This window comes from Barbatula barbatula, assembly GCF_947034865.1.
Source record: "Barbatula barbatula genome assembly, chromosome: 7".
NCBI classification, from domain to species: domain Eukaryota; kingdom Metazoa; phylum Chordata; class Actinopteri; order Cypriniformes; family Nemacheilidae; genus Barbatula; species Barbatula barbatula.
Window position 1 is genome coordinate 19,646,476 of NC_136770.1, and position 15,838 is coordinate 19,662,313.

A 15,838-nucleotide genomic window follows, 5' to 3' on the forward strand; every position below is an offset into this window, starting at 1 on the left:
CATGAGAATGTCATTACTTCGACATGACAAATTATAATATTTATCAACGGATTCTTAGAATGCTGCTTGCCAAGAATCTCTCTTCACGGTTCGCTCATCTGCGTGAACCCTGATGACAACACCTCACGTTCTCATTCTCACAATAAAAAAAGGATCAGTTTGAGATCTGCCAGGGTTTCTCTATTCCTGATACTGACACTTTAAAATTGAAACCATGACTCATATCGCACTCTTCTTTCTTTTAAAACTCCAACAGCCCTATAACTCAATAACTTTACTTAACAGTACATAGAGTTCATTATAGGGTATTAAAGGAAGTTGGAGCGCTAGATCTGTATTATACTGCACAGCACATCTACGATTTTTCTTATTCAAGCTCTGTGTGAGTGTGTCTCAGTTGTGATCTTGTGACATGAAATGGAGTCTAGCTGGGGTTTGCCTCAGGCAGTTCCTCAGGAGCCTGAGAAAAAGTCTGCATGAAGACACCAGCAACAGATAAAAAAGCTCTTTACGATTGTTCCGTATCATTGCATAACATGTTATTTTCATCCGAGTTAAAGAAATATGAATTAAATGCGTCGCTCAAAGGGACAGTTACCCCAAAATTAAAATTCTGTCATCATTTACTCACCCTCGAGTTGTTCTGATGAAGATATTTTGAAGAATGCTTGTAACCAAACAGTTCTTTGACCCCATTGACTAGGAAAAATTACTTTTTATATTTTCTTTGTTCTGTTGAACACAAAATAATATATTTTGAAGAATGTAGGAAAGCAAAAAATTCTGGGGCACTTTTGACTACCATTGTAATATTTCCAACTATGAAGTCAATGGTGGCCAAGAACTGTTTGGTTAAAAGCATTGTTCCAAATATCTTTCTCTGTGTTCTTCAGAACAAAGACATATTTTACAGATTTGGAACAACTTGAGAGTGAGTAAATGAAGACAGGTTTATTTAGATTTTTGGGTGAATTGTTCCTTTAACATCATGTGAATTGTCACAATCAGAACCAAGTGGGAATGCATTATACACAATTCAAATGTATAAAAAAAGTAGTATAGTATAGCTGTATGTAGTCCATATAAAATTCCATATTTAATCAACCAATGAATACAAATTGATCAAATAAAACATTGAGTGCACAACTCCCCATGCAGTACGTTTTGCCTTCTGATTTACTTTTAATGGTTGTCACTGCTCTTGTTCTAAAAACACATTACATTTTAGCGCAACACTTTAAAAAACTGATAACCTCCCGACCCTTCACATTGGTTGTCTCTGTACTGTAGTGTTTTAGACAGTGTGGCAGCGGTTAACAGCTGCTAATGTGGCTAAATAAATAATCTATGAGTGTCATCATATCCCCAATCACCAAAACTGTATGGTAAGGTTGTTCATGTGCATTTGCAAAGGGAAATTGTAGAGGAAAAGAATGACCAGACAAATAGAGAGATTGGTAACCATTATTGGATACTAATCTTTCTTTGTAAGTCGCTTTGGATAAAAGCGTCTGCTAAATGACTAAATGTACATGTATTTTTTAACCACAGAATAGCAGCCCTTCACAATCACCAGACTCAAGAACAATCTCCTTTCAAACAAAAGCCAACACAAATTATTCATGTCAATTCCTGACCTCCTGCACATTTACTTAAACAGCTTACCGATTCTCAATGCTACCCGACTTTTACGCGCTACTAGAAAATCTGCTGCTCTATTTATTGTAAGTGTGCAAGCTCAGGAATGCGTCGAAGAGCAATTTCTTTCCACCGTTGTTAATGCATCGCAGTGCCATCTAATATACCAGATTTTCCAATGCCGTTCTCAAACAGATACAAGAAAAGTTCGGCATACATTTTTGATATCCGTTGCTATAGAAACAGCAGAGTCAGGAATGAAAGGGTGCCTTTGAGAAGAGGTTAATGGTGTTATTTTGTTTCCCCAGAGTTTCCGTTCTTCTTTCAGATCAGCCATGCAATTCAATGTCACATAATATTACCCTAAACCCACGTTCTGTAACAAATCCAGACTGTCAGTCTGTGTTTAGACATATTATTTTCTTTCAGTAAGTTTAAATTGTTTAACATTTCAGCGTTCTCTAAATTCACAGAACGTCTTTCCTGTGATGTCGAACTAAAGGACTGACAAAGAAAAGCAAGGTGAAATCAAGAGAGTTTGCTGTGCTGATGAAAATAATTTCACATCGCCACTATGAATATAATGTGTGTCTGAGCGAAGTTCATAGGCATTACAGAAATAAAACTATAATTATCCAAATTATAGCCTATGCTCTAATCACCTCTTAATTATAGTCCATTTTCTAATTTGCTCCTTAATTATATTTAATAACAGTCTAGTATTATTTTGCCAGCTTTGTACGAGCTTCATGTTTGCATCTTTTTGGGCTAAAGTACACACAGGTGTCCAAAATATCTATATTTTTTATAAGGTCTAGTATTTTTAATCGGATATTGCTCAGTATGTGAATGGTGGCATTTCTCCTGCACTGTGATAGAAAGCTCCCACAATGCAATAAAATATATTGTTATGAAGCATGTTCTGTCTCCTGGGTGAACGTATGGTTTTCATGAAACAGTTTTGTCTCATTGAAACCATAGTGTGAAAGATGTGTGTAGGTAGACACTTTCTACTGTAAAGATACACCAAGTTAAAAATCTCAATGAAAGTATCAGTATTGTACTTTATTTAACATGTTTATGCATTTGCATGACTTACATTGCATGACTTACATTGGATTTAAGCTATGCATTTTTGTCAATATTTGTGTTCACATGAACCCTGTGGGTTTCCTTTGCATTGCTCAAGACAATGTTCAACCAATTGAGTTACAATCTTTATCAGAAGTACAGTTCACCTAAAACAACCTTTTCTCATCATTTATTCACCCTCATGTTGTTCAAAACACCTGGCAACGTCTCTTCCTGCTTTTTCGGACCACCGGGCTAGTGGCCGACTGTATCTGAGCAGTGGGAGATGGAGGAAGTTCTGCGGCGGAGGAGTCTGGAGACGCCGTCCATGGAAAACTCTCCTCCCCTGCTTGCCATGGATGCCGCCAGGCAGAAATGGAACTGTGGAGCTCGAGCCGGAAGGTGATGAGTCCCCCCGGGTGGCGACAGCCGGGACGCAATCCTCCAGGACCCTAGCCAATGGGACGGGTGCCCCGACTGGGACCCCGGACCCGGAATCGGAATCGTCCCGGTTGATTACGAACCTGACCATGTCGTCAAACCCTAGGGGCTTCAGCATCCTCTTCTCCGATGGCGTGAGAAGGCGGGTGAGGCAGCCTTCAAAAATTACTTTTAACTCTACGTCACTGAACTCAGTCTCCCCCGCCACCGAAGAAAAAGCCCTGGCAAACTCCTAGGTCCCATGATCCCCCTGACGGAACCCAAACAGCATTGTCCATGTTAGCTGCCTGCTGTGTTCAGGGGGCTGACTCGTTATGTCATGGGATATGTGGAAAGAACCCAATTGCAGGCAGCGTAGCATACACAAAGACTTTTATTTAAACAAAAAACACCTGTGATGGGGAAAACTTAACTAAGGTAGTATAACAAACAAAAATCTTAAACAATAAACATCCAGACACGGGGAAGGTAATCCACAAGACAGGTAGCACAAATAACAAGACTCGAAGTACAATTCACAGGGCATGGAGGAACCAGCTCAGGGCATGGAGGAACCAGCTCAGGGCATGGATGAACCAGCACAGGGCATGGAGGAACCAGCTCAGGGCATGGAGGAACCAGCTCAGGGCATGGAGGAAGCAGCACAGGGCATGGAGGAAGCAGCACAGGGCATGGAGGAACCAGCACAGGGCATGGAGGAAGCAGCACAGGGCATAGAGGAAGCAGCACAGGGCATGGAGGAACCAGCACAGGGCATGGAGGAACCAGCACAGGGCATGGAGGAACCAGCACAGGGCATGGAGGAAGCAGCACAGGGCATGGAGGAAGCAGCACAGGGCATGGAGGAAGCAGCACAGGGCATGGAGGAACCAGCACAGGGCATGGAGGAAGCAGCACAGGGCATGGAGGAAGCAGCACAGGGCATGGAGGAAGCAGCACAGGGCATAGAGGAAGCAGCACAGGGCATGGAGGAACCAGCACAGGGCATGGAGGAACCAGCACATGGCATGGAGGAACCAGCACAGGGCATGGAGGAACCAGCACAGGGCATGGAAGAAGCAGCACATGGCATGGAGGAAGCAGCACAGGGCATGGAGGAAGCAGCACAGGGCATGGAGGAACCAGCACAGGGCATGGAGGAACCAGCACAGGGCATGGAGGAACCAGCACATGGCATGGAGGAACCAGCACAGGGCATGGAGGAAGCAGCACAGGGCATGGAGGAAGCAGCACAGGGCATGGAGGAAGCAGCACAGGGCATAGAGGAAGCAGCACAGGGCATGGAGGAACCAGCACAGGGCATGGAGGAACCAGCACATGGCATGGAGGAACCAGCACAGGGCATGGAGGAACCAGCACAGGGCATGGAGGAAGCAGCACATGGCATGGAGGAACCAGCATAGGGCATGGAGGAAGCAGCACATGGCATGGAGGAACCAGCACAGGGCATGGAGGAACCAGCACATGGCATGGATGAACCAGCACAGGGCATGGAGGAACCAGCACAGGGCACGAGGAACAAAACGAGTCAGCACAGGATAGCAAACACAAGGGCATTAAATGATGACAGATTTTTCGTTGTGGTGGAAAATGATGACAACACCTATTCCTTTACCATAACTATTACATTGGCAATACTGTGGTATTCCTTTAAGTAACTTGTAAATACATCAGGAATTGTATTCATACAGTATCACAATAGTTATCAACTTTCGTGGTATTACCATCTGTCGTAAAGGCGAAGTCATTTTTAGGGCTCTCACAATAGACACGGTTTCAATACAACTTCACACAAAATCATACTGTAGTGTTTTAATTGTCTTAGAGTCCCTGTTGAGCACTTCAGTAAAACTTTCTTAATGCTTTAATGCTTTTGTCTTTAGGCCCCTAGTGAGCGAGCCAAGGGCTATGAACAAAAACTTAATAGTGTAGGGGAAAAAGCAGGATCAGTTCGGGAAGGGTGGTAGTGGATCTCCTCTGGCTTTATACAGAGCTTAAATATAATGCTTAGAGTAAACACTATTGCCAAATTACTTTTTTGTAAGTAAGAAAAATTATAGTTTACAGTTTCTGAAGAAATTGTGAGCGATGCCAGTGAAAAATTATTAAACAAATAGGATACAATATAATGAAACAAAGCCACACTCAAAATCAGCATGAAATAAAGTTGTGGTGATATTTTGTGGTGAATGAAATGACGAAAACTTTTGGACAGGGTTTGATTTTTTACTTTGGGAATTCATTTGGAAGCCTTGCTATTCGCGTCTGGAGTCACGGTTATTGTAATAATTAGTAAGCACCAGCATGAATGAATAAGATAACGTAATAAAAACTGTAGAGACAGATGGCAGCGCATAAACACAAAGATCATCAAAGGTTGCAGAATTCAAATCAGTTACACTACAAGCGTATTGCTCTCAACAGCAATTTCAATCATATTTCCAGGAGCATTTCAATCCAATTGATTCGTGAATCGCTTCCACAATGGCTTTGTATGACTTAAACACACATTAGATATGAAGCTCATGCCCTTTCTCATAATGTCGATGCTCAGAATCTGGGATTTAATTAAGAAAATTACAGCAACGGTGATTTGAAGGCAGAAGAGTTTGCTGTTAAGTGGATTAATCATTCTTGGAAGGGGGATGGCTCTTGATCAGAGGGATTTGTGTTTGGCAGAACGAGGGGGCATGTTTGGCATGCGCCGTGCATTCACGTCAATATACGTCTTTCTTAAGATGAACATGTGAACTTAATGCTCATAATGCTGGCTGTCGCTCAAATTCACTTAGACATATATTTAACATCAACCTGCTGTCAACAATCTATTAATACATCCTATGAGCTGCCTTCAAACTTACATTATAGATATTTTGCATGATTGAGAGCAAAAAAAAAAGAAACGAAGATTTATAGTAACATGAAGGAATAGAGGGAGCATATAGGGTACAATTATCAGTAACCTTGTTTGCAGGTATCTTCTGCTCAAACTAGACCCAATCAGAATTAAAGGTAACCCTGAATATTTCTGTTTTTCTTTATTCAATGACTTGAAGTCTAAAATCCATGATTTAGGTTTCCCCTACAAAACAACTAACATAAGCAACAGGGCAGAAAGGAACATTTAGGGCAAGGCAGATTTACAGTCTTGAGAGGTATAGTCAAGTCATGGGTGTCACACATCCCTACCGTGAGCTATTTCATAAAGTGGGCCAAAATGCCACATCAAAAAGTGGCGAGACATACAGTAAATGATGCTTATGGTTACAGCAACAACTGCAAAAAACTTTAACAGTGTATAAGAAACATATTCATGCAGTATATATATATATATATATATATATATATATATATATATGACTCATCTGTTGACAGTGAAAGAATTAACCGATTAATCTATTTATTAATGAACAGACTATCCATCCACTCTCCCACACATTTTTACTCACCGATGCTCTTTTAACTTCTGATGTCACACATTGTAGCCGCAGCATGAGATTATTACACTCTGCCAACAACACAACACTGACTTTACAACACAATTTTTTCCCGAGCCAGAAAGTGTTACTTTATGAAATATGTATGTACAGTATACACAGAGTAGAAGGGAAGTAATAAAACACACTTTAGCAGGATTGAGTATTGTCGCTGTCGAGTGGAAACCTCATATCTTTGTGTTTCATGTTTTATTAAATTTTTTCATAAATCGTTGCTATGGGGAAATCTTCAAATTTGTCTGTGGGTTTTGGAAAGTTTTGTGAAAAGTAGCAGTTTTGATACAAGGTTTCCGCCCAACAGTGATAAAATGGTACTTCACAGCTTACAGCCTAGAGAAAGAGTGTAAATTGAAGAATGTGAGAAACTAGGGAATAAAGGTGGATGTAAAGATAAAATTTGTGTTTGTGATTTCAATTAATAATAAAGAGCAAGCAAAAGGTGAGAGAGGAGAATTTCAATTTCACTGAAATCTAATTTAAATGCCTCATAATTTTAACCAAAATCTTTTTAACCTACAATAAACGTGCACCTTAATTTACACAAATTATAATTTTCTGAGATTTGGAAAAGTTGTCCTCATTTGACATTTACATGAGATAAATTCATCTTAAAGTGAAAGGTCACTCAAAAATGAAAATTCTGTCATAATTTATTCACCCTATGTTACTTTCTTTCTTCTGCAAAAACACAAAAGAAGATATTTTAAAGAATGTTGTTAACCAAATAGTGACTGCACCTATTCACTTGCTCTTGTGTTTATACAAAAGTGAATGGGTGCCGGAGCTGTTGGGTTACCAACATTCTTCAAAATGTAGACTTTTCAAACATAAAAAGCTCATCTTTCCTTGAGAGACCAATACTGATATGACACATATTCATACCATCTATAAAAAACACACCCGGTACAGGACATGTTGTACGAAGTGCAAGTAGTATAAATGTGATGACCGAAAATAATATTTATGAAAATGACATCAATGTTAATGATGATAATGATGAACAACAGTTATGATGAGAATATTAGAGAGGCAGTGGCATGATATGAATGTTAAACAATGTTAAACTAATACTGCTGTGACATCTCTGGAACGGCTTTGTTTGCCTGTACATCACAGGAGGTGAATTCCACAAGCGGGATTTCGAAGATTTTGGTTGCCAGGCAACAGCTGCAAATGTGTTTGGTCAGGTGGAAGTGTGACCCTGTAAGAGAGGAGAGGATCTCTCTAATATAACTCTGATCCTTCACCCCAGCCCGACGGAGAACTCTCTTGCTCATCTTTTCTCTTTCCCAGACAAGGACTACTTTTATGAGCCCTTTAGGTGGCATCAAAGTCACTAGTCACCATCACTGAACTCTTAACAACTTCTGAATCAATGATTTACAATATTGTTATAATTTAAATTGGGAAGTTTAATATGGCTTTAGTGTGTCAAAATAATCTAACCAGGGTAATATGTTGTTTTAAGGTCCAGTGCCTAAAATTCAGCGTCATCTAGTGGTGAGGATGCTGACTGCAACCAACTGCTTACTCTGCCCCGCTCTTTTGTCGAAGGAGATAACATATTTACGAAACATGCTCTAAAGTCATAAAAACAAAATGCTTCATTATGTAAGGTACACCGCTGAAGACATTTTTATTTATATTACCTTGCATTTCTATCAGTAGATCCTCCAAAAAATTACAAATGAATTAATGTAGCACTAGCCTATTTGCATTTTGTCCATTTTATGACTTCTTTTTTTACGCTTACAAAAGAAGAATCTTATCAATCTTAGAAAATGGTGGTTATGCTGCAGTTTCCTAAAAAATGCTGTTTTGGACCACCAAAGTATGTTGCCCAAAGAACATTTCTCAATTGAGATTATCAGTTTGAGAGACAAAACACAAACATTGAAATGCATGAGCTAACTAGCTGGAAACAATACTGACTAAGCTTGGAGACCTAAACTGCCCTAAAAACTAGCAAGATTGTAGAACTATAAATACGATTGTTTTATTCAGTTGGAATAAAAACGAGTCAGATATGGTTTTAGCCAGCTGTAATGCGAACTATTGGCTATTTAAAAACACATCAAGAACTATTTCATGGGACCTTAAAATGACATCTTAGAGTGATGCATAACATAAGAGTTGTTTTATTACATGTCAAGAATTGATCTCACATTAAAAGAGAAGTACTGCTCATTACACCACCAATAAACAGCTTGAGTCGACCACGACAACAGATCAGTTTATCAGTTTATCAGTCACGTTTAATCAGAGTTTTAATAGGTTTTTATATCGTACTGACACAAAGGACATAATCTATCTTTCTATGCTCTTCTACAGTACTGTATAAGAAGAGTGAAATGGTCAATAACGGTCTCTCCCGTGAAACCAACATGGCAGTGACTGGCCGCTAGAGAGTGGCTCCAAAACAGAGCAGAATCTCATTGAGCCCCGTGGTAAAATGCAAAAATTTTATTATCCCGGAGTGATACACAGTGACGCGCTGCCAAGATGGCGAAGACCGGTTCGGCATTTAGCCTACAAAATTGCTCTTCCCAAACCTACGGGTGACATCATGGACACTAAGTCTGTGTTTTATACAGTCTATGATAACAACCCACTTATTTTCGTTCTGTTCATTCATATTTGTTTATTGGCTTATTAAATTCAAGACAGGTTTATTTGCTGAAATTGCTGGCTTGGTTTCAGGGACGTGCACAGGAATTTTGAGGGGCAGTTGCTCTGACCTGAAAAAAGGGCAACCCCCCCCCCAAAAAACCTCACAGGCTATTTGAAGGACTGAGAATAACAGGATCTTTATTCGTATATATAAAAAGAAGTAAAACACTGAAACACAGCACTCAATCACCTTAACTATAATAACACAGAAAAACATAACTCCCTGAAATATCTCTCCCTCTCCTGAATCAGCCTCTTTTCAGTGGGCATCTTGGCTTCAAACAATACCCAAAATAGTGAAAGGATTTAGGCATTTAACCGTTTAGAATAAAATAATTAATGTGATGCATAGCTTCCATCATTAATTCTTCTTGCTCAAACGAAATTTGAGAAACTAACTATCAGCAGAGACGTAGCTTAGTTTGCCTAATGCCTACCTACCAAAAAAAAAATAGTAGCCTAGGCTGCTTGTCTGCAAGCTATCTGTCTTATCATTTAGGCTAAACATGGCAAAGTCAGCCTGGATTTTTGAAGATTTTAATTCATTTCATAAAACTTGATGATGATGATCGTTCGTTCGTTTGTTATACATCACAAACTCACCTTTTCTGACAACGTTAGGGTGGCTATTTCCATAACACAAAAAAGGAGGACACTTTGCAGCATTTAGTGAGGCAAGAAAAATTACATAGGACTCTGGTGTACTCGCAACTACAAAACAATTTTGTGCATCATATCGATGGTCTCATGATGCAGTGATTCTGAAACAGTCTACTCGTTTTTTTTTAAATTGTCTGGCAATGAATATTTGACCTAAGCTTAAGGGAAGATGTACCTGCAGCTCGTCGATTACTTTTGTTTTTCTGTGCTGGCATGTCGCAGGTCCCTTGACTACAAACGTCCACTTCACAGCGACATTCATGAAAAGTGTCTCTACTGTTTTTTTATATAAAGTTGTGCTCTTTTGTCCATTCTGGACTAAATGATGTCTGACGTTTCAGCAAGTTACCGTTATGATGTGACGAAGCCAGCATGTGGACTCCACTTCCACGTCGTGGAGGCTTGTTTACGTTATTAACCAATGATATATCAGATACCTTTATTTGACACCTCTTTCAGCCAATCATTTGTTTGACCGGAGATCTTACGGCGTCAGACGCAATGCTGCTGCGTCCCAATAAATGTTCTAAAGCGGGTTTTGTTTAGGCCGATTCAGGACAACTCCAAAAACGAGTACAAATGAGTGTCTGGTTTGAGGCTGCCCTGGACACCGGACAGGGGGCTTAAAATCCTGACTGTCCGGACGAAATCCAGAAGTATGGCCACCCTAGACAACGTTGAGTCGTATCACCCCATAACCGCGACAATCTCCTTCTAGGGCCGCTCATGCAGGCTCAGCTCAGGTGCCGGTCGCGTGCAGCGCTGCACCCACGTAAACAGAGTTTGCCCTTCCCCTTCTGACTTTTACTTTAGTTGCCCGAATACGGAAGTGAATGAGGCTTTTCGCGTTTTTTTTCTCTAGACGTATGTGAAATTCTGCATCCATTGTATGTTTATTTATTTTCCACCTCGGAAGGGCAACGTGAGTCGAGAAGGGCATATGGGCAGTTGCCCGGGCAACCTGAGCAACCCCCCTGTGCACGTCCCTGGGTTTGTATGCAGTCTGTACTGTTTACTGTGTACTGCATCATTTTCAGTTACATGGCTCTGATTCAGTATATAGATCTGTTGTTGTCAGTGGAGAATCAATGGCATCTATGGCTAGATGTTACTTGGTCTGATTACAAAATGCAGGCAACAATAAACAATTAAAATACAGTACATCTTTGAGCATTTTTTCAGATAAAAAGTTCAACCTTCCTTGGTTATCATTATCATTAGGCCCTCGTGTCATCCTGTACAACTTTCTTTTTTCTGCAGAACACAAAAGAAGATATTTAAAAAATGTTGGGAACAGAAAATCTTTGGTCCCCATTGGCTTGCATTTGTTTTGTGTCCATACAATAGAAGTAGATGGCAACCAACGTTTTTTGGAGACCAACATTTTTCTAAATATCTTCTTTTGTGTTTTGCAGGAGAAAGAAAATCACACAGGTTTAAAATGTCCACAGGTTGAGTAAATGGTGACATCATTTTCATTTTGAAGATGAAATGTTCCATGTGGTCGTTTTGGGTTAATTACATGTCTGCTTTGCTTTGGATGGAAAAAAGTGGTATAAATATTTTGCCTAAATTTGCACATGCAAACAACTGTACACATTAGGAAAATAATTACAAAAGAAACCAATTAAAATTCTGCTACACCTGCATCTCTGTTTAACAATGTGAGTCACTTGAGTGTGGTGAATCATCAGCAGTACTAAATTAAACTAAAACACAAGTAAACACAGCCTGTGAGGAAAGTACATGTGTAAATCCAGATCCTTTGAACAATTATATAGTACCAAGTTTATATTTGTCTCAGTCCCTAAAACCAGCCCACCGAGAAGTCTACTGGACTGAAAGCTCAACAAAATATATCCATGGTTGTTTAGCAAGCTCAGGGAAATAAATCTTCTGTCAGCGGACCCTGGCCGTTCTTATAGAGAAGACTAAAATTATCAACACTCATTCTACATTTGCATTTACATATACAGCAACAGCGCCGTCACCCATTCACTTCTTGTTTGTGGACACAAAACCAATGCAAGTGAATGGGTGATGGCGCTGTTGCGTTAATAACTTTCTTCAAAACGTCTTATTTTGTTTTCTGCGGAAGAAAGAAAGTCAGACAGGTTTGAAATGACATGAAGGTGAGAAAATGATGAGAGAATTGTTATGTTTGGGTGAACTATAATTTGAAGATCACAATGAAAGTTTTAAGAGTTGGCTACAGTGGTATAGAAAAAGAATTCCAACACAAGGGCTTTTTCTAGGCCTATATACTGTACACAGTTGTTTAATACTGTTCAGACAAAGTTGTACTGTACAACATAAAATAACTAGAAGGTCAACCAAAAGCTCGAAAGCCTGCCAGTTTGAGGACGACATTTTCACAAAATGTTCTCAAGACTAAAGCGCAAAGAATGAATAAATCATTGGAAGATCTCTTACATGATGATTGCGTTCCCAGAGGTAACAGTGATCTTTAAGGACTTTACTTGGTATGGCCCACATACAAGTTTAATCAGAAACCCTCTAATCTTCATGAAGTTTATAATGGACCCCAAGACACTGAAATCCTTTTCCAGGGGTACTAAAGAGAACATTCTGTCAGACACTATTGATGCCTAGTACAGGAGCGGCATAACACAGCAGGATTGCGAGGTCGACTGAATACATCACCGGGGGTGTTCTGCCTAAAGTGCAGCATATCCACATCAGAACTAGCCAGAAAATGCATTAAACATTCCAGACACCCAAACAACAGACTGCTGCAGTTAGGAGCATAATTAAGACATTTGGGAATATCCCATAGTTCTCTACAATATTTTGAACCCTAAATGAAGTCATCAGCAGATGTCTGTGATACTTACCACACATACGAGCCATTTGTAATATCTGTATTAAAGGGATGGTTCACCCAAAAATTCTGTCATCATTTACTCACCCTCAGGATTGTTCCAAACCTGTATAAATGTATTTGTTCTGCTGAACCCAAAGGAAGATATTTGGAAGAATGTCAATAACCAAAAAGATCTCATCTCACATTGACTCCCATAGTATTTATTTTCCCTTACAGTAAATGGGGGATGTGATCTGTTTGGTTACAGAATTTTGGGGTGAATTACGCATTTAAATGCATATAAACCCAATGTATATTTATTTTCAAACTAAGATACAATTTCAATTTTTATTTCAGTTTAAACCAAATTTTCCCCTGAAAATCACCAGATCCAATGCCCATAGCTAATAAAAAGCTAGATTGGATAACATTCAGACACCATTTGGTCTGATAATATATACCAAGCTGCCCAAGATGTAAAAATAATGTTGAAATCAGTGATCGCAGACTGAATATGACGGGGAAAGAAAAACATGTGAAATCAGACAATAGAACCAAGAGCATCATTTCCTGCCTACAAATGAATAATTCAGTGTAATACAAGTTTGATTTCACGAACGTGATATACATTAGAGTGTGGGCCAACTCCAGCAACCAACAAAGCCATGTCTTATGAAATGTATTTTCCCACTCTAGGCCATTGCACATTAAGTCTGAATATTTGACCTCACGTTGTGTCGATCACATTTACACTGCCGCCGATATTTTCATCTGTCGTAAAAAAATTCGGACTGGATTGGTTCGATTTTCTGTGTTTTTTGCATCAAGCATTTTAAGAGGCGTTTAGACAATTCAGAGACACCGCACAAACGAACCCCAAATACGAAAAAACGCATACGAAAATGTCGGACTGTATGTGCAAAGACCTTCACAAGGGAATAAACATTTGGCAGAACAAGGGATAGGGGAAATCCAAGAGCTGAGTGTAACTAGGATGTAGGATTGTATTTTGTTTAGCATAAAATGTATTACTAAACTAACGAGAATATCACAGTAATGCATTTAACCGATTAAATTAGTTATCATGATTTTAATGGGTCTTAACCAAACCTTACGCATTCTTTGTAGGGATACCTGCAAAACAATGCAAATATGCACGCATTGCTTTGTAGACCAGAAGACATCCATCTAGCTGTGATGTTCTGTCAAACAGATGAAACATGTTTCAGATTTCGTGTATTGGGGCTATGCTTTGGAGGAGAAACTTTGGAACAGCACCTTCATAAATAGCTGCAAGGCAAATACATGCAGATTTTATGAGAGAAGCCCCAAATACCAACCTCAACCAAAATTACATTTCCATCATCAGACTCTCTCTCTCTCTGTCCGTTACTCCCCCCCCCCTAAAAGCTTCTTAAGCTTTGTCTGTGTGCTGTCAAAGTCCCCCATTTTATCACTCCACAGGGACTTGAACCAATAAAGAAAAGTGAAGCCTTAACACAGGAACGTCTAAAAAGTCTGAAGCAACCTCCGGCCCATTTCATTGCACTCCGCAGAGCTAATAGTGATTCAAGTCTGCTGTCAGCCAAGTCTTTACCCTGTTCTCATTGTCAACGATACACTATTTCTGAAATGTTTGCAAACATTAAGCATTACATAATGAAAAATAAAGAGACCATTGAGAACATTTTTATCAGCATTTCTAGATGTATTTGTGTCCATTCCAGTACAGTGACTGTTCAAACCTTTAGTGACATTAAGTAATCGAGGTTATCAAACAAAAAATTATTTCTTGAACTTTTTTTAAATACAGGTACAAATATTACTGTTGTATAGCTTAAAAGTGAACATATAATGTACTTGTTTGTTTTCTTTGCAGTATTTGAGGGCTGAAAGAATACTGAAAATCTTGTTATTTTGACCTGTTTCTACCGTTTTCATTTTCTGCAAATAAATGCCAAAGAAACAATATTTTTTAATAGAAATTTGGTAGAAATATTGTTGGTAGTTCAAATGATGAAACAAAAATGATCAGTTTAACTAATCACATACCTACAAATAGTACATTTTCAAATCGTACAAATTCATCTAGAAATGGTCTCTGGGACAAACCCAGTCACTGGGTTAAATTAACCCAGAAATTTTTTATATTTGATCCAACACTGGATTAAAACAACCCAGCATTTTAGGTTGAAACAACCCAGTATACGCATATTGACAACAGATTGTGTGGGGTTCATCCCTCATTGACTCAAAAATGGGATTCCCCTTTGATGAGCTTTAGAAGAGACAGCTACAAGACGATTTCACCCACACCAGCCCTTTAGAGAGAATACCACTCTTGGCTGCCCGGCAAAACAGATGCCTCATGTGGAAAAGACAAAATGAAGGAAAGAAAATGATAGAGAAATTATGAAACGGGAAAGTGCTAGATTTTCTATATAGTGATAAAGGGAAATTTATGTTTGAATGTTTCCACATATATCTCACTTTCTCTGTTCCTCTCTGCCTATTTTTCTGCATTATTAATGCATTCCTTGTCCCTGAGCGGGCACTGCAGTAATCAGGCTCCTGAAACCTTAAGAAAAAATGTACATTTCTCTATCTGTTTCTATCTCACTCAGTGAGACATATACTCACTACAACAACAATCTGACTGCCACTGATTTTAATATTAAAGTGACAGTTCACTGTAACACGGTTCAATAAAAGGAAGGAAGGAGGCGGGAACCGGCGAACGACAGCAGCCTCGCGCCGTTCCCTCACGGCTCTGGTCCCGCCCCTCACAGGCCGGGGGGTGCTCCAGAGACTGCGCTCTACTCCCACCGGTGGCCAGTCTATATTAAACAGTCTATATTAAACAACTTTTAACATAACAAAAACAAACAATAAAACAAACTTAAGATGCCACACAAACACAACAAACCACAACACAAAGTCCAGGCCTGGTCCTCTCTCGCCCTTCCCTGTTTTCGCTCCTCTGTTATGATTCCGGAGTTCCTCCGTGAGAGATGCGAGACCGGTGCACTCGCGTCAC

General features: G+C 39.5%; 1 protein-coding gene across 1 annotated transcript in view; it reads right to left on the bottom strand.

The window, feature by feature from the left end:
* grm2a (glutamate receptor, metabotropic 2a) overlaps positions 1-15,838 on the bottom strand; it is a 34,803-nt gene that overhangs the window by 8,073 nt on the left and 10,892 nt on the right. The gene's annotated exons all lie outside the window — the stretch shown is intronic.